The sequence below is a fragment of the Eleutherodactylus coqui genome, chromosome 4 (genome assembly GCF_035609145.1).
Source record: "Eleutherodactylus coqui strain aEleCoq1 chromosome 4, aEleCoq1.hap1, whole genome shotgun sequence".
NCBI lineage: Eukaryota > Metazoa > Chordata > Amphibia > Anura > Eleutherodactylidae > Eleutherodactylus > Eleutherodactylus coqui.
Window position 1 is genome coordinate 301019161 of NC_089840.1, and position 20038 is coordinate 301039198.

Consider the following 20038-nt stretch of genomic DNA (forward strand, 5'->3'; position numbering starts at 1 on the left):
GCCGGTGGGTTCCAGGGAGCCACCCATGCTGTGGGTGCACACGGAATTCCCATTGCGGAGTTGGGGATTCCCAGTTGTACCTGCCTGTGACTATTTATAAAAAAACGCGGTCTGACTGGGGCATGCAGACACCTTGACAGAATGAATAGTGTGTGGCACATAGGTTCCCCATTACTATGCCCATGTGTGCAGCTCCTGATGGCGGTGGCACAGGATTATATTTCTCATTGCTTCTGTACAGCATTGTGGGCTAGCGCCCCGCCCCTTTTAAAGAGGGTCGCTGCCTGGCCGTGCCAACCCTCTGCAGTGTGTGCCTGCCGTTGCTCTGGCAGACGCACTTATAAATAGACATGAGGGTGGTGTGGCATGAGTGCAGCTGAGGGCTGGGCAGGGACAGTTTGGTGTGCGCTGTGGACACTGGGTCGTGCGGGGGGGTTGGGCAGCATGTAACCCAGGAGAAGTGGCAGCGGAGTGTCATGCAGGCAGTGATTGTGCTTTGTTGGAGGTAGTGTGGTGCTTAGCTAAGGTATCCATTGCTAATGAGGGCTTTTCAGAAGTAAAAGTTGTTGGGGGGGGGCACTCTTGCCGCTATTGTGGCTTAATAGTGGGACCTGGGAACTTGAGATGCAGCCCAATATGTAGCCCCTCGCCTGCCATTGACTTCAATGGGGTTCGTTACTCGAAACGAACCCTCGCGAAAATTTCGTCCCGAGTAACGAGCACCCGAGCATTTTGGTGCTCGCTAGAGATGAGCGAGCGTACTCGGAAAAGCACTACTCGCTCGAGTAATGTGCTTTATCCGAGTATCGCTGTGCTCGGGTCTGAAGATTCGGGTGCCGCTGCAGCTGACAGGTGAGTCGCAGCGGGGAGCAGGGGAGAGCGGGCGGGAGAGAGGGAGAGAAAGATCTTACCTCCGTTCCTCCCCGCTCTCCCCTGCAGCTCCCCGCTCCGTGCCGGCACCCGAATCTTCAGGGACGAGCACAGCGATACTCGGATAAAGCAAATTACTCGAGCGAGTAGTGCTTTTCTGAGTACGCTCGCTCATCTCTAATTATAAACAATGTATACAATAGCAAGATGACCATGAAGATGTTGGAAAAGCTAACATAGTAATAGTGGACACAATAGAAGCTGTACAACGGAAAATGACAAGATGTGTCTAAATCAGTGAAACCTGCAATAATATTATAGGGAACTGGCATTTTGGTACAAAAAGACAACTTTAAAATAGTAGTTTCTGCTATCAGAAATGACCTAAAAAATATATACATATAACAACATATGGAGTGCACACAATAGGAGGGGTCAGAAGGAGGAAGTAGTGCTTTATAAAAAAAAATAGTTGATATACCCGGCTGTGCCGAGTTAATTTGGTCCAAGTGTTTACATGTTCTTCGCACGGAATTTTTTTTTTTTAATATTAATATTTATATTATTTATGAAGTTGTGGTTATTTTAGAGGAACCGAGGAATAAAATCTATATACAACTAGAGGAGCGTTAGATTCTCCTCAGGCTGCATGTACCGATCTCCCTCTGCAGAATGTGCCGCCCCTACCACTTTCCTCATTTAGAACCTAAAGAATGCTCCTACCAAATTTCATGCTTGTACGACATCAGGAGGTTAGAGAACTAGATTAGGTACATTACACAGGAGTGCCAATATTTTTGCAATTAGCATTCAATAATCGAGTTGTGACCCCTTTACTTTTCCTGTTTAGGACCTAAGGAATGGTTGTGCCAAATGTCACGTTTGTACGATACTGGGAAGTTACAGAATTAGTGGCGAGTCAGTCAATCAGTCAGTGAGGGATTTCACTAGAGATGAGCGAGCACCAAAATGCTCGGGTGCTCGTTACTCGAGACGAACTTTTCGCGATGCTCGAGGGTTCGTTTCGAGTAACGAACCCCATTGAAGTCAATGGGCGACCCGAGCATTTTTGTATTTCGCCGATGCTCGCTAAGGTTTTCATTTGTGAAAATCGGGGCAATTCAAGAAAGTGATGGGAACGACACAGCAACGGATAGGGCAGGCGAGGGGCTACATGTTGGGCTGCATCTCAAGTTCCCAGGTCCCACTATTAAGCCACAAAAGCGGCAAGAGTGCCCCCCCCCCAACAACTTTTACTTCTGAAAAGCCCTCATTAGCAATGGATACCTTAGCTAAGCACCACACTACCTCCAACAAAGCACAAGCACTGCCTGCATGACACTCCGCTGCCACTTCTCCTGGGTTACATGCTGCCCAACCCCCCCTGCACGACCCAGTGTCCACAGCGCACACCAAATTGTCCCTGTGCAGCCTTCAGCTGCCCTCATGCCACGCCACCCTCATGTCTATTTATAAGTGCGTCTGCCAGAGGAACCTCAGGCACACACTGCAGAGGGTTGGCACGGCTAGGCAGCGACCCTCTTTAAAAGGGGCGGGGCGATAGCCCACAATGCTGTACAGAAGCAATGAGAAATATAATCCTGTGCCACCGCCATCAGGAGCTGCACACGTGGGCATAGCAATGGGGAACCTATGTGCCACACACTATTCATTCTGTCAAGGTGTCTGCATGCCCCAGTCAGACCGCGTTTTTTTATAAATAGTCACAGGCAGGTACAACTTGGAATCCCCAACTCCGCAATGGGAATTCCGTGTGCACCCACAGCATGGGTGGCTCCCTGGAACCCACCCGCTGTACATAAATGTATCCCATTGCAGTGCCCTGGACAGCAGAGCTAACGTCAGATGAAATGCAGGTGGGCTTCGGCCCACACTGCATGCCCCAGTCAGACTGGGGTTCTTTAGAAGAGGACACAGATGCATTTACAACTCCCTGTGGACCCACAGCATGGGTGGGTGCCAGGAAGCCACCGGCGGTACATAAATATATCCCATTGCATTGCCCAGCACAGCTGATGTAACGTCAGCTTTAATGCAGGTGGGCTAAAAATTAATTGGATTACACTGTAGGCGAGGGCCCACAAAAATTGGTGTATCAACAGTACTAATGTACCTCAGAAAAATTGCCCATGCCCAACCAAGAGGGCAGGTGAAAGCCATTAATCGCTTTGGTTAATGTGGCTTAATTGGTAACTAGGCCTGGAGGCAGCCCAGTTTAACGAAAAATTGGTTCAAGTGAAAGTTTAATGAGCATTGAAACGTATAAAAATTGTTTAGAAAAATTATATGAGTGAGCCTTGTGGCCCTAAGAAAAATTGCCCGTTCGGCGTGATTACGTGAGGTTTCAGGAGGAGGAGCAGGAGGAGGAGGAGGAATATTATACACAGATTGATGAAGCAAAAATGTCCCCGTTTTTGATGGGGATACAGAACGATGCTTCCATCCGCGGGTGCAGCCTACGTATTGCTTAGGTATCGCTGCTGTCCGCTGGTGGAGAAGAGAAGTCTGGGGAAATCCAGGCTTTGTTCATCTTGATGAGTGTAAGCCTGTCGGCACTGTCGATTGACAGGCGGGTACGCTTATCTGTGATGATTCCCCCAGCCGCACTAAACACCCTCTCTGACAAGACGCTAGCCGCAGGACAAGCAAGCACCTCCAGGGCATACAGCGCGAGTTCAGGCCACGTGTCCAGCTTCGACACCCAGTAGTTGTAGGGGGCAGAGGCGTCACGGAGGACGGTCGTGCGATCGGCTACGTACTCCCTCACCATCCTTTTACAGTGCTCCCGCCGACTCAGCTGTGACTGGGGAGCGGTGACACAGTCTTGCTGGGGAGCCATAAAGCAGTGAAGGGCCTTAAAGAGTGTTGCCCTGCCTGTGCTGTACATGCTGCCTGATCTCCGCGCCTCCCCTGCTACCTGGCCCTCGGAACTGCACCTTCGGCCACTAGCGCTGTCGTATGGGAATTTTACCATCAGTTTGTCCACCAGGGCCCTGTGGTATAACATCACTCTCGAACCCCTTTCCTCTTCAGGTATGAGAGTGGAAAGGTTCTCCTTATACCGTGGGTCGAGCAGTGTGTACACCCAGTAATCCGTAGTGGCCAGAATGCGTGTAACGCGAGGGTCACGAGAAAGGCATCCTAACATGAAGTCAGCCATGTGTGCCAGGGTTCCTGTACGCAACACATGGCTGTCCTCACTAGGAAGATCACTTTCAGGATCCTCCTCCTCCTCCTCCTCCTCCTCCTCCTCCTCCTCTGGCCATACACGCTGAAAGGATGACAGGCCAGCAGCATGTGTACCCTCACCAGTGGGCCAAGCTGTCTCTTCCCCCTCCTTCTCATCTTCCTCCTCCTCCTCACTTCGCTGAGATATAGACAGGAGGTCTGCTCTGACTATCCAGCGACATACTGTCTTCCCCCGGCCCTGTTTCCGAGTGCAAAGCGTCTGCCTTTATGCTTTGCAGGGAACTTCTCAAGAGGCATAGCAGAGGAATGGTGACGCTAATGATTGCAGCATCGCCACTCACCATCTGGGTAGACTCCTCAAACTTTCCAAGTACCTGGCAGATGTCTGCCAACCAGGCCCACTCTTCTGAAAATAATTGAGGAGGCTGACTCCCACTGCGCCGCCCATGTTGGAGTTGGTATTCCACTATAGCTCTATGCTGCTCATAGAGCCTGGCCAACATGTGGAGCGTAGAGTTCCACCGTGTGGGCACGTCGCACAGTAGTCGTTGCACTGGCAGATAAAACCGATGTTGCAGGGTGCGCAGGGTGGCAGCGTCCGTGTGGGACTTGCGGAAATGTGCGCAGAGCCGGCGCACCTTTCCGAGCAGGTCTGACAAGCGTGGGTAGCTTTTCAGAAAGCGCTGAACCACCAAATTAAAGACGTGGGCCAGGCATGGCACGTGCGTGAGGCTGCCGAGCTGCAGAGCCGCCACCAGGTTACGGCCGTTGTCACACACGACCATGCCCGGTTGGAGGCTCAGCGGCGCAAGCCAGCGGTCGGTCTGCTCTGTCAGACCCTGCAGCAGTTCGTGGGCCGTGTGCCTCTTATCTCCTAAGCTGAGTAGTTTCAGCACGGCCTGCTGACGCTTGCCCACCGCTGTGCTGCCACGCCGCGCGACACCGACTGCTGGCGACGTGCTGCTGACACATCTTGATTGCGAGACAGAGGTTGCGTTGGAGGAGGAGGAGGAGGAGGGTGGTTTAGTGGAGGAAGCATACACCGCCGCAGATACCACCACCGAGCTGTGGCCCGCAATTCTGGGGGTGGGTAGGACGTGAGCGGTCCCAGGCTCTGACTCTGTCCCAGCCTCCACTAAATTCACCCAATGTGCCGTCAGGGAGATATAGTGGCCCTGCCCGCCTGTGCTTGTCCACGTGTCCGTTGTTAAGTGGACCTTGGCAGTAACCGCGTTGGTGAGGGCGCGTACAATGTTGCGGGAGACGTGGTCGTGCAGGGCTGGGACGGCACATCGGGAAAAGTAGTGGCGACTGGGAACTGAGTAGCGCGGGGCCGCCGCCGCCATCATACTTTTGAAGGACTCCGTTTCCACAACCCTATACGGCAGCATCTCCAGGCTGATAAATTTGGCTACGTGCACGTTTAACGCTTGAGCGTACGGGTGCGTGGCGGCGTACTTGCGCTTGCGCTCAAACACTTGCGCTAGCGACGGCTGGACGGTGCGCTGAGAGACATTGGTGGAGGCGGTGCAAACCGGAGGCGGTGAACGGCCTTCGTCCCACCTTGTGGGGTGCTTGGCCATCATATGTCTGCGCATGCTGGTGGTGGTGAGGCTGGTGGTGGTGGCTCCCCAGCTGATCTTGGCGCGACAAAGGTTGCACACCACTGTTCGTCGGTCGTCTGCACTCTCAGTGAAAAACTGCCAGACCTTTGAGCACCTCGGCCTCTGCAGGGTGGCATGGCGCAAGGGGGCGCTTTGGGAAACAGTTGGTGGATTATTCGGTCTGGCCCTGCCTCTACCCCTGGCCACCGCACTGCCTCTTCCAACCTGCCCTGCTGCTGCCCTTGCCTCCCCCTCTGAAGACCTGTCCTCAGTAGGCGTAGCAAACCAGGTGGGGTCAGTCACCTCATTGTCCTGCTGCTCTTCCTCAGAATCCTCGGTGCGCTGCTCCCTTGGACTTAATGCCCTTACTACTACCTCACTGATAGACAACTGTGTCTCATCGTCATCGGCCTCCTCACCCACTGAAAGGTCTTGAGACAGTTGCCGGAAGTCCCCTGCCTCATCCCCTGGACCCCGGGAACTTTGCAATGGTTGGGCATCAGTCACGATAAACTCCTCTGGTGGGAGAGGAACCACTGCTGCCCAATCTGAGCAGGGGCCCGAGAACAGTTCCTGGGAGTCTGCCCGCTCCTCAGAATGTCTCATTTTCATGGAGTGAGGAGGCTGGGAGGAAGGAGGAGCAGCAGCCAGAGGATTCTGAGTTGCAGCAGTGGACGGCGCAGAACTCTGGGTGGACGATAGGTTGCTGGAAGCACTTTCTGCCATCCACGACAGGACCTGCTCACACTGCTCATTTTCTAATAAAGGTCTACCGCGTGGACCCATTAAATGTGCTATGAATGTGGGGACGCCAGAAACGTGCCTCTCCTAATCCCGCAGCAGTCGGCTGCGATACTCCTGGATCAGGAGCTCGGCCTGTGCCCCCACCCGGACTAGGGCCTCCGCGTCCTCGGCCGCGCCCACGTCCTCTAGGCCTACCCCTACCCCTCAGCATGCTGTATTACCAGGAATGCAGAAACACAACACTGTAATTAAATGTGCCGCTTATTGGCCTGTGGTTGGAGGCTGAGTTCGCTTACGGAACGCCAGGAAATAATTTGGCGCAAGCCTGCTGTAACACTTAGCTGGCTGCGTATGATTTTGGAGAACTACTACCCCCAGCAGACACGGACCCAGAACACTGAGCACAGTGACAGGCAGGCCAAATAAATTTTTTTCCAATATTTTTTTGAAAAGGACCACACTGCGTATATTCAATCAATAATATATGTCTTCTGACCCTGCCTACAAACTTCTGTCCCTGGAGTATTACTGCAGGGCGCAATGCTCTGCACGGCCGATATACCCAAAAAAAAAATTTGCAACACTGCTAAAAGCAGCCTCCACACTACTGCACACGGTTAGATGTGGCCCTAAGAAGGACCGTTGGGGTTCTTGAAGCCTACAATAACTCCTAACGCTCTCCCTGCCTCCACACTTCTGTCCCTGGACTATTACTGCAGGGCGCAATGCTCTGCACGGCCGATATACCAAAAAAAAAAAAATGTGCAACACTGCTAAAAGCAGCCTCCACACTACTGCACATGGTTAGATGTGGCCCTAAGAAGGACCGTTGGGGTTCTTGAAGCCTAAAATACTCCTAACACTCTCCCTATAGCAGCTTCGGCACCAACAGCACTGTCCCTCAGCTATGTCACAACGCATCTGAGGCGAGCCGCGGGAGGGGCCGATTTTTATACTCGGGTGACACCTGATCTCCCCAGCCACTCACTGCAGGGGGGTGGTATAGGGCTTGAACGTCGCAGGGGGAAGTTGTAATGCCTTCCCTGTCTTTCAATTGGCCAGAAAAGCGCGCTAACGTCTCAGAGATGAAAGTGAAAGTAACCCGAACATCGCGTGGTACTCGTCACGAGTAACGAGCATCTCGAACACCCTAATACTCGAATGAGTATCAAGCTCGGACGAGTACGTTCGCTCATCTCTAGATTTCACCTTTATATATATAGATAGGAAAATTCAATGGGCTTACCAATTTGAGGGTTTCGAAGGGTTAAAAGTGGGAGACTGTTTGCCTAGAAAGATTATGGATATAATAGAACTAAAAAGATGTTCAAATGGCGGGTGGTAGATGGGAAGGGAGTAATAATGTGTTTAGTGGGGAATTGACTATTTAGATTGAGGATTAGGAAATGGTAGATAGTGTGGACTGCTATACGAATAAGTGGAGGTGAAGGGGTGACTTGAAAACTACTGACAATGGCATGGAGAGCAAAGACTGGAGGGGGAGGAGAGAAAATAGTTGGGATGACTGTAATAGGCTGAGGCGGGGTGGAAAGGCGGGGTTTATTTTGAAACATGGACCTGGGGACAGGAAAGCTTTGAATGACGAACACATCAGTTGAGAAGCTAGGAGGAGCTGGAGGGTTGGGGCGCCAAGAATTTAAACAAAACACAAGGATAAGATGGGAAATGCATATAACAATACAATATATGCTGATGGTGTAAAGTACTAGTGGAGTTTTACTTGGATAGGGATGAATGTAATAAAAAAAAAGGAGAGAGCGGGGGGGGGGGGGGGTGAGAGTAAATAAGAACCCTAAATTGATGTTAGAGCGGATGTGGGTGACAAGGATTGGCACATAGGATTAGCCTTCAAACACATTCTCAGGCTTTTGTTGAAGCCCATTGGTATTAGCGTATTGAGTAGAGATGAGCGAGCACCAAAATGCTCGGGTGCTCGTTACTCGGGACGAAATTTTCGCAATGCTCGAGGGTTCGTTTCGAATAACGAACCCCATTGAAGTCAATGGGCGACCCGAGCATTTTTGTATTTCGCCGATGCTCGCTAAGGTTTCCATGTGTGAAAATCTGGGCAATTCAAGAAAGTGATGGGAACGACACAGCAACGGATAGGGCAGGCGAGGGGCTACATGTTGGGCTGCATCTCAAGTTCACAGGTCCCACTATTAAGCCACAATAGCGGCAAGAGTGCCCCCCCCCCCAACAACTTTTACTTCTGAAAAGCCCTCATTAGCAATGGATACCTTAGCTAAGCACCACACTACCTACAACAAAGCACAATCACTGCCTGCATGACACTCTGCTGCCACTTCTCCTGGGTTACATGCTGCCCAACCCCCCCCCCCACGACCCAGTGTCCACAGCGCACACCAAACTGTCCCTGCGCAGCCTTCAGCTGCCCTCATGCCACACCACCCTCATGTCTATTTATAAGTGCGTCTGCCATGATGAGTAACTGCAGGCACACACTGCAGAGGGTTGGCACGGCTAGTCAGCGACCCTCTTTAAAAGTGGTGGGGCGATAGCCCACAATGCTGTACAGAAGCAATGAGAAATATAATCCTGTGCCACCGCCATCAGGAGCTGCACACGTGGGCATAGCAATGGGGAACCTATGTGCCACACACTATTCATTCTGTCAAGGTGTCTGCATGCCCCAGTCAGACTGGTAATATGTACCTTAACAGTAACCGCGTTGGTGGTAATGTGGTGGTGACTGCGGACCTAGTAGCGCGGTTTTATTTTGTTGGTTTTCGGAATGTGGCCAGGATTAAGTTGGCCGTGGCGGGGGATGTTTTTGAGGCACTACGTGTCCTCTCCACGTGTCCGTGGTTCTATGCACCTTAACAGTAACCGCGTTGGTGGTAATGTGGTGGTCACTGCGGACCTAGTAGCGCGGTTTTATTTTGTTGGTTTTCGGAATGTGGCCAGGATTAAGTGGGCCGTGGCGGGGGGATGGTGGGGGGGCTCTCTTGTTGTGTCGGTAAAGGTGAAATTCTTGGACTGCCACCAGACGAACCAATGCAAAGGCATTTGCCAAGAATGTTTTCATTGTTGGAGGAGGAGGGGGATGTTTTTGAGGCACTACGTGTCCTCTCCACGTGTCCGTGGTTATATGCACCTTAACAGTAACCGCGTTGGTGGGAAATGGCCTCGCCGCCATCATGTCTTTGTGAAGCCTCTGTTTCCACACCCCACAGACATACCATTAGCAGCGGTATAAGCAGAGCCCATAATTCGTAACATTTCAGCCGTAGCATTAGGACAGGCCCCACTAACATATCACTAGCAGCATTATAGGGGGAGCACAGTATTAGTTCCATTTCAGTAATAGTAGCACTCAAGACAGGCCCCAGTAACAATTCCGAAGCAGCAGTATAGTGGGAGCGCAGTCTTCGTTCCATTTCAGTAATAGTAGCACTCAAGACAGGCCCCAGTAACAATTCCGAAGCAGCAGTATAGTGGGAGCGCAGTCTTCGTTCCATTTCAGTAATAGTAGCACTCAAGACAGGCCCCAGTAACAATTCAGAAGCAGCAGTATAGGGGGAGCACAGTTTTAGTTCCATTTAAGTAATAGTAGCAGCCTACACAGGCCCCAGGAACAATTCCGAAGCAGCAGTATAGTGGGAGCGCAGTCTTAGTTCCATTTCAGTAGCTGCAGTATAGCCAAGGCCCAAGTTACATTTATGTAGCTAAAGTGTAGGCCAACCCCACACACCTTTCTGTACCATGAGTGCAGGCGAAGAACATAGAAATTGCTATGATTACACTGTAGGTGAGGGCCCAAAAAAATTGGTGTACCAACAGTACTAATGTACCTCAGTAAAAATTGGCCATGCCCAACCAAGAGGTCAGGTGAAACCCATTAATCGCTTTGGTTAATGTGGCTTAAGTGGTAACTAGGCCTGGAGGCAGCCCAGTTTAACGAAAAATTGGTTCAAGTTAAAGTTCCAACGCTTTTAAGAGCATTGAAACGTATAAAAAATTTTTAGAAAAATTATATGAGTGAGCCTTGTGGCCCTAAGAAAAATTGCCCGTTCAGCGTGATTACGTGAGGTTTCAGGAGGAGGAGCAGGAGGAGGAGGAGGAATATTATACACAGATTGATGAAGCAGAAATGTCCCCGTTTTGGATGGTGAGAGAGAACGATGCTTCCATCCGCGGGTGCAGCCTACGTATTGCTTAGGTATCGCTGCTGTCCGCTGGTGGAGAAGAGAAGTCTGGGGAAATCCAGGCTTTGTTCATCTTGATGAGTGTTAGCCTGTCGGCACTGTCGGTTGACAGGTGGGTACGCTTATCTGTGATGATTCCCCCAGCCGCACTAAACACCCTCTCCGACAAGACGCTAGCCGCAGGACAAGCAAGCACCTCCAGGGCATACAGCGCTAGTTCAGGCCACGTGTCCAGCTTCGACACCCAGTAGTTGTAGGTGGCAGAGGCGTCACGGAGGACGGTCGTGCGATCGGCTACGTACTCCCTCACCATCCTTTTACAGTGCTCCCGCCGACTCAGCCTTGACTGGGGAGCGGTGACACAGTCTTGCTGGGGAGCGATAAAGCTGTCCAGGCCCTTAAAGACTGTTGCACTGCCTGGGCTGTACATGCTGCTCGATCTCCGCACCTCCCCTGCTACCTGGCCCTCGGAACTGCGCCTTCTGCCACTAGCGCTGTCGTATGGGAATTTTACCATCAGCTTGTCCGCCAGGGTCCTGTGGTATAGCAACACTCTCGAACCCCTTTCCTCTTCGGGAATGAGAGTGGGAAGGTTCTCCTTATAGCGTGGGTCGAGCAGTGTGTACACCCAGTAATCCGTAGTGGCCAGAATGCGTGTAACGCGAGGGTTACGAGAAAGGCATCCTAACATGAAGTCAGCCATGTGTGCCAGGGTACCTGTACGCAACACATGGCTGTCCGCACTAGGAAGATCACTTTCAGGATCCTCCTCCTCCTCCTCCTCCTCCTCCTCAGGCCATACACGCTGAAATGATGACAGGCAAGCAGCATGGGTACCGTCAGCAGTGGGCCAAGCTGTCTCTTCCCCCTCCTCCTCATGCTCCTCCTCCTCCTCCTGAACGCGCTGAGATATAGACAGGAGGGTGCTCTGACTATCCAGCGACATACTGTCTTTCCCCGGATCTGTTTCCGAGCGCAAAGCGGCTGCCTTTATGGTTTGCAGGGAACTTCTCAAGATGCATAGCAGAGGAATGGTGACGCTAATGATTGCAGCATCGCCGCTCACCACCTGGGTAGACTGCTCAAAGTTTCGAAGGACCTGGCAGATGTCTGCCAACCAGGCCCACTCTTCTGAAAATAATTGAGGAGGCTGACTCCCACTGCGCCGCCCATGTTGGAGTTGGTATTCCACTATAGCTCTACGCTGCTCATAGAGCCTGGCCAACATGTGGAGCGTAGAGTTCCACCGTGTGGGCACGTCGCACAGCAGTCGGTGCACTGGCAGATTAAACCGATGTTGCAGTGTCCGCAGGGTGGCAACGTCCGTGTGGGACTTGCGGAAATGTGCGCAGAGCCGGCGCACCTTTCCGAGCAGGTCTGACAAGCGTGGGTAGCTTTTCAGAAAGCGCTGAACCACCAAATTAAAGACGTGGGCCAGGCATGGCACGTGCGTGAGGCTGCCGAGCTGCAGAGCTGCCACCAGGTTACGGCCGTTGTCACACACGACCATGCCCGGTTGGAGGCTCAGCGGCGCAAGCCAGCGGTCGGTCTGCTCTGTCAGACCCTGCAGCAGTTCGTGGGCCGTGTGCCTCTTATCTCCTAAGCTGAGTAGTTTCAGCACGGCCTGCTGACGCTTGCCCACCGCTGTGCTGCCACGCCGCGCGACACCGACTGCTGGCGACGTGCTGCTGCTGCTGACACATCTTGATTGCGAGACAGAGGTTGCGGAGGAGGAGGAGGGTGCTTTAGTGGAGGAAGCATACACCGCCGCATAGCACCGAGCTGGGGCCCGCAATTCTGGGGGTGGGTAGGACGTGAGCGGTCCCAGGCTCTGACTCTGTCCCAGCCTCCACTAAATTCACCCAATGTGCCGTCAGGGAGATGTAGTGGCCCTGGCCGCCTGTGCTTGTCCACGTGTCCGTTGTTAAGTGGACCTTGGCAGTAACCGGGTTGGTGAGGGCGCGTACAATGTTGCGGGAGACGTGGTCGTGCAGGGCTGGGACGGCACATCGGGAAAAGTAGTGGCGACTGGGAACTGAGTAGCGCGGGGCCGCCGCCTCCATCATGCTTTTGAAGGACTCCGTTTCCACAACCCTATACGGCAGCATCTCAAGGCTGATAAATTTGGCTATGTGGACGGTTAACGCTTGAGCGTGCGGGTGCGTGGCGGCGTACTTGCGCTTGCGCTCAAACACTTGCGCTAGCGACGGCTGGACGGTGCGGTGCGAGACATTGGTGGATGGGGCCGAGGACAGCGGAGGTGAGGGTGTGGGTGCAGGCCAGGAGACGGTAGTGCCTGTGTCCTCAGAGCGGGGTTGGATCTCAGTGGCAGGTTGGGGCACAGGGGGAGAGGCAGCGGTGCAAACCGGAGGCGGTGAACGGCCTTCATCCCACCTTGTGGGGTGCTTGGCCATCATATGTCTGCGCATGCTGGTGGTGGTGAGGCTGTTGGTGGTGGCTCCCCGGCTGATCTTGGCGCGACAAAGGTTGCACACCACTGTTCGTCGGTCGTCAGACGTCTCTGTGAAAAACTGCCAGACCTTAGAGCACCTCGGCCTCTGCAGGGTGGCATGGCGCGAGGGTGTGCTTTGGGAAACAGTTGGTGGATTATTTGGTCTGGCCCTGCCTCTACCCCTGGACACCGCACTGCCTCTTGCAACCTGCCCTGCTGCTGCCCGTGCCTCCCCCTCTGAAGACCTGTCCTGTGTAGGCGTTGCACACCAGGTGGGGTCAGTCACCTCATCGTCCTGCTGCTCTTCCTCAGAATCCTCTGTGCGCTCCTCCCTCGGACTTACTGCCCTTACTACTACCTCACTGCAAGGCAACTGTGTCTCATCGTCATCGTCCTCCTCACCCACTGAAAGGTCTTGAGACAGTTGCCGGAAGTCCCCAGCCTCATCCCCCGGACCCCGGGAACTTTCCAATGGTTGGGCATCAGTGACGATAAACTCCTCTGGTGGGAGAGGAACCACTGCTGCCCAATCTGAGCAGGGGCCCGAGAACACTTCCTGGGAGTCTGCCCGCTCCTGAGCATGTGTCATTGTAGTGGAGTGAGGAGGCTGGGAGGAAGGAGGAGTAGCAGCCAGAGGATTTGGATTTGCAGCACTGGACGGCGCAGAACTGTGGGTGGATGATAGCTTGCTCGAAGCACTTTCTGCCATCCACGACAGGACCTGCTCACACTGCTCATTTTCTAATAAAGGTCTCCCGCGTGGACCCATTAATTGGGCGATGAATGTGGGGACGCCAGAAACGTGCCTCTCTCCTAATCGCGCAGCAGTCGGCTGCGATACACCTTGATCAGGAGCTCGCCCTGTGCCCACACCCTCACTTGGGCCTACGCGTCCTCGGCCACGTCCACATCCACGTCCTCTAGGCTTACCCCTACCCCTCAGCATGCTGTATTACCAGTGATTTCCCAGGCAGCAAATAAATTGGCGCAAGCCTGCAGGAAAATTGAATGTTTCCCTTTTTGGGAAACGGAGGGCCCACTGACTATATTCAATCAGATAAGATATGTGTTGCACAGAAATGCAGTTATATGAAGTGCAGCAGAGCGGTTACTTTTCCCAGGCAGGAAATAAATTGGCGCAAGACTGCAGGACAAATAGAATGTTTCCCTTTTTGGGAAATGGAGGGCCCACTGACTATATTCAATCAGATAAGATATGTGTTGCACAGAAATGCAGTTATATGAAGTGCAGCAGAGCGGAGACTTTTCACAGGCAGCAAATAAATTGGCGCAAGCCTGCAGGACAAATAGAATGTTTCCCTTTTTGGGAAACGGAGGGCCCACTGACTATATTCAATCAGATAAGATATGTGTTGCACAGAAATGCAGTTATATGAAGTGCAGCAGAGCGGTTACTTTTCACAGGCAGGAAATAAATTGGCGCAAGACTGCAGGACAAATAGAATGTTTCCCTTTTTGGGAAACGGAGGGCCCACTGACTATATTCAATCAGATAAGATATGTGTTGCACAGAAATGCAGTTATATGAAGTGCAGCAGAGCGGTTACTTTTCACAGGCAGGAAATAAATTGGCGCAAGACTGCAGGACAAATAGAATGTTTCCCTTTTTGGGAAACGGAGGGCCCACTGACTATATTCAATCAGATAAGATATGTGTTGCACAGAAATGCAGTTATATGAAGTGCAGCAGAGCGGTTACTTTTCCCAGGCAGGAAATAAATTGGCGCAAGACTGCAGGACAAATAGAATGTTTCCCTTTTTGGGAAACGGAGGGCCCACTGACTATATTCAATCAGATAAGATATGTATTGCACAGAAATGCAGTTATATGAAGTGCAGCAGAGCGGAGACTTTTCCCAGGCAGGAAATAAATTGGCGCAAGCCTGCAGGACAAATAGAATGTTTCCCTTTTTGGGAAACGGAGGGCCCACAGACTATATTCAATCAGATAAGATATGTGTTGCACAGAAATGCAGTTATATGAAGTGCAGCAGAGCGGTTACTTTTCCCAGGCAGGAAATAAATTGGCGCAAGACTGCAGGACAAATACAATTTTTCCCTTTTTTGGAAACGGAGGGCCCACTGACTATATTCAATCAATAATATATGTCTTCTGGCCCTGCCTACACAATTCTCTCCCTGTAGTATTACTGCAAGGCGCAATGCTCTGCAGACAGCCGATTTTGAAAAGAAAAAAATATGCAACACTGTTAACAGCAGCCTGCACAGTACTGCACACGGATAGATGTGGCCCTAAGAAGGACCGTTGGGGTTCTTGAAGCCTAAACTCACTCCTAACACTCTCCCTGCCTAACCACCACTTCTGTCCCTGGACTATTACTGCAAGGCGCAATGCTCTGCAGACTGCCGATTTTGAAAAAAAAAAATTTGTGCAACACTGCTAACAGCACCCTCCACAGTACTGCACACGGATAGATGTGGCCCTGAGAAGGACCGTTGGGGTTCTTGAAGCCTACACTCACTCCTAACACTCTCCCTACAGCAGCACCAGCAGCAACACTTTCCCTCAGCTAACTCACAAGACATCTGAGGCGAGCCGCGGGAGGGGCCGACTTTTATACTCGGGTGACACCTGATCTCCCCAGCCACTCACAGCAGGGGGGTGGTATAGGGCTTGAACGTCACAGGGGGAAGTTGTAATGCCTTCCCTGTCTTTCAATTGGCCAGAAAAGCGCGCTAACGTCTCAGAGAGGAAACTGAAAGTAATCGGAACACCGCGTGGTACTCGTTACGAGTAACGAGCATCCCGAACACGCTAATATTCGCCCGAGCATCAAGCTCAGACGAGTACGTTCGCTCATCTCTAGTATTGAGTTTAAAGATCCGGAACATCTCCCTTCTTTTTAGCATTTTACATTTATTAGCTGTGTGGAGGGAGACTTGCTCCAAAATCATAATGGAGAATGAGCCAAAATCATTGTTATGGGCTGTGGATGTGTGTCTGGAAACACTATGGTTCAAAAGACTATTGGCAGGGTTGGACCAGTGTTTGTTAACTCAGCATCTCAAGTTCTGGGTGGTGCATCTAACATACTGGAGATTACAAGAACATTCCAATAAACAGAGAGCGAAACTTGACGAACAGTTGACAAAAGTTTTCCTAGAGAAGCATTCCTTGGTCACACAGCTCATGAAGGCCTGTAATTATGGCAGATGTTGCTACAGCTCTTACATTTCTTCTTGTCACACCACAAACACCCAATCAGTGCAGAGAATGCATGATGGTCAGATGCCGATGGTGGTTTTATAGTTCTGAGGTTGCTGGGGCCAGAGAGGTTTATAAAGTGTGGGCTCTTCTAAAAGTGACATGTGGCCAGGATAGTAGGTTGCTACAGAGAAAAGGGTCATGTAATAATACAGGCCAGTGTGTATCTTAGTATGGCAAGAGTTGTAGGTAGTAATAAAAGTGTGACTGAAATTAGTTAGAATGGGAAGTTTGATGAACATGTGATCCATCATTTATGGTGAAGTTGTTTTGGGCTTTTTTAAGATTAAACATTGAACATCATAATCATGAACTTTGGAGCAGTTCCGTCTGATGCCTTTAAGCTGGCCGTATGGGATATTGGTTTTCCACTTCCTGAAATCCAAAAAGCTGTTTCGGTCTACCAGTTTAAAATAAGTTTTGGTAATGACCCTCAAAATTAGGTCCAAATACTCCATGGAGATAGCGGAGCTTTTGCCAGAAAAAGATTAACTGTGTTCGTTGGTGTTTAAATAGTTGGTGAAGTAATTAAAATCGGCCTCCGACCCTTCCCAAATGAACATTAGGTCATCTATGTAATGTTTATAAAATGAGATGTTTCTTGAGGTCCCCTACATATAGATCTGTGAAGCTTGGCACAGATCTAGTACCCATAGCGGTCCCCTTGATGTGTTGGTACAGTTGGGAGTTAAATAAGAAAAAATAGTTTTTGAGGATAAACAATATGCTGTCAATCATAAACTCTTTTTGTTGGTGTGGATTAGAGCGGTCTTCGGCAAGTACTGAAGGGATGGATATCAAATAAAGGTAATGATCTCACCTATGCAGCAGGCTATGTCGGCTCCCGTCTTATATTTACTGCTGTGTCCTCTTTTCAGCATGAAGAAGGCTGTCTCCCATCCATAGCGCTCGATCCCAGCGGTTCCTTCACAAGTGCATTTAAATGATTGGAGCTTGGATGCTCAGAGATAAAGCTTTCTGCCGTCTTTATTCAGTATGTTCCCATTATAACAAGAGAAATGCAGACGTCCTGAGGACGCGTTTCGACCTTTTCAGGTCTTGATCACCTCATTCATAACATGTTACTTCCTTCCTTAAATAGTGGTCTCATTACATTTTCACCTGTTAGTTAACCCTTACATAACCCTGAGCATAAACATAGGAACATGGGCTCCCTGCTCCTATGGGAGTTACCACATATATGGATTGCTTATCAGATTATTATAACCTTGATAGTATTTAGTATTATATACAGTTTCAAACTTGTTCATTGTAATTGTACTGACGGGATGGTTGTAATATCTCGGTTGTGTGGGATATTTGAATAGAGGGTTGCGATGTCAAGAGTGGCCCATATGTATGATGGTTTCCAATGGATGGTGGATAGAAAATTGATAAGTGAGACGATGTCCTTCAGATAGGATTGCAAACCAGTCACATATCTCTGGAGCCGAAGGTCAATGTATTGTGGTGAACTGCAGACGATAGAGTTTATGCCTAAAATAATGGGCCTGCCGGGGGATTCTTAGTATCTGTATGGAGTTTAGGTAAATGATAAAAGATGGGGTACAGAGATGATTAGTAAGAAGGAATTTCTTTTACTCCTTATTAAGATTGTTATTGCTAAAAGGTATTTGAATAAGGTCACAAAAATTCTTTTGAGTCACAACGGTTATCCAGAGAAAGAGGAATGTAATATTCTGTAACAGATGGTATGCAAATGGCTTCCTGCATAAGGAGACAATCCCGTCTCCTTATCTGCATTACGGATGATGAGTTCGTTGTTGTCCATAAGGGAATTTAGGGTGGAAAGTTCATCCCTACTGAGATTATTTTTAATTGTGCAGGTACTATTAATGTTCCTAGGTGGAGCGTCATCTGGTCAGGCGGCACCTCTACCGCTTCTACCTTCATCCTGTTCTTTATATATACAAATAGTCTTTTTCTTTACCAACATAGCTACAGGTTTTGCTCCACCCCTCTCTCTTTTTTTCTTTTTCCTCATCTCCACATAAAAGTATGTCATACAGAGTCCCCCCATAACACTCTCTTCCACAGATCCCCCATAATACTGTGTCAAATATAGCATGATCACTGCCTCCTAAGGTCCCAGCCACCCGTACTCCCTCAACCATTCCCTCCCTGTTGGTAAGAATTAGGTCCAAGATAGCAGATCCCCTTGTTTTCTCTTCTACCGTCTGGAAGATAAAGTTGTCAGCAAAAGCGGATATGAATCTGTTGGATCCATTACTTTTACCTGAGATTCCCAACAAATGTCTGGATGGGTAAAATCTTCCATGATCACTATGCTGGGCCTCTTTGAGAGCTTGGCCATCTGATGTAGAAAGAGTTCCTCCATATCTTCTGTTTGTCCAAGCGGCCTATAGTAAATGCCTACAATGGTGTCCTTGCTGTTGTTCTCTCCTTGTATTCTTACCCAAACAGTTTCTACAGAACTCCCAGCTCTGAAGCTTGAATCTCTGTGGAGATGAATGTTCTCCTAACATACAACACAACACCTCCTCCCCTTTTATTAGGTCTGCTTCTTATAAATACATTGTATCCTTCAAGCCTTGTATCCAATCATCTGTATCATCCCACCAAGTTTCCGTGATGCCGATGACATCATATTTCTCTTTCTGTGTTAAGAGTTCCAATTCTCCTTGTTTGTTTCCCATGCTCTTTGCGTTTGTGTAGAAACATGTTGGTTTGTGATCGGGGTCTCTTGTTCTTAGAGTCATAGAATGGTAGAGTTGGAAGGGACTTCCATGGTCATCGGGTCCAACTCCCATACTCAGTGCAGGATTTACTAAATCATCCCAGACAGAAGTCTGTCCAGTCTTTGTTTGAAGACTCCCATTGAAGGAGAACTCCTCACCTCCCGTGGCAACCTGTTCCACTCATTGATCCCCCTCACTGTCTAATATCTAATCTGTGTCTCCTCCCTTTCAGTTTCATCCCATTGCTTCTAGTCTTTCCTTGTACAGATGAGAATAGGGCTGATCCCTCTGCACTGTGACAGCCCTTCAGATATTTGTAGACAGCTATTAAGTCTCCTCTCAGCCTTCTCTTCTGCAAGCTAAACATTCCCAGATCCTTTAACCGTTCCTCAGAGGACATGATTTGCAGACCGCTCACTATCTTGGTAACTCTTCTCTGAACTTGCTCCAGTTTGTCTATGTCTTTTATAAAGTGGGGTGCCCAGAACTGGACCCAGTATTCCAGATGAGGTCTGACTAAGGAAGAGTAGAGGGGGGTAATGACCTCACATGATCTAGACTCTGTGCTTCTCTTAATACATCCCAGAATTGTGTTTGCCTTTTTGGCTGCTGCAACACATTGTTGACTCATGTTCAGTCCATGATCTATTAGTATACCCAAGTCTTTTTCACATGTGCTTCTGCTTAGCCCAATTCCTCCCATTCTGTATGTGCTTTCTTCATTTTTCTTGCCCAGATGTAGGACTTTGCATTTCTCCTTGTTAAATACCATTCTGTTAGTCGCCGACCACTGTTCAAGCTTTTCTAGATCTTTTTGAATACTCTCTCTTCCCTACTGTTAACTATCCCTCCTAGCTTAGTGTTGACGGCACATTTGAACAGATTCCCATCAACTCCCTTCTCCAGATCATTTATAACAATGTTGGCCAACACCGGGCCTAGGACAGAGCCTTGTGGTCCCCACTTGATACATTCTTCCACATGGATGTGCAGCCATTTAT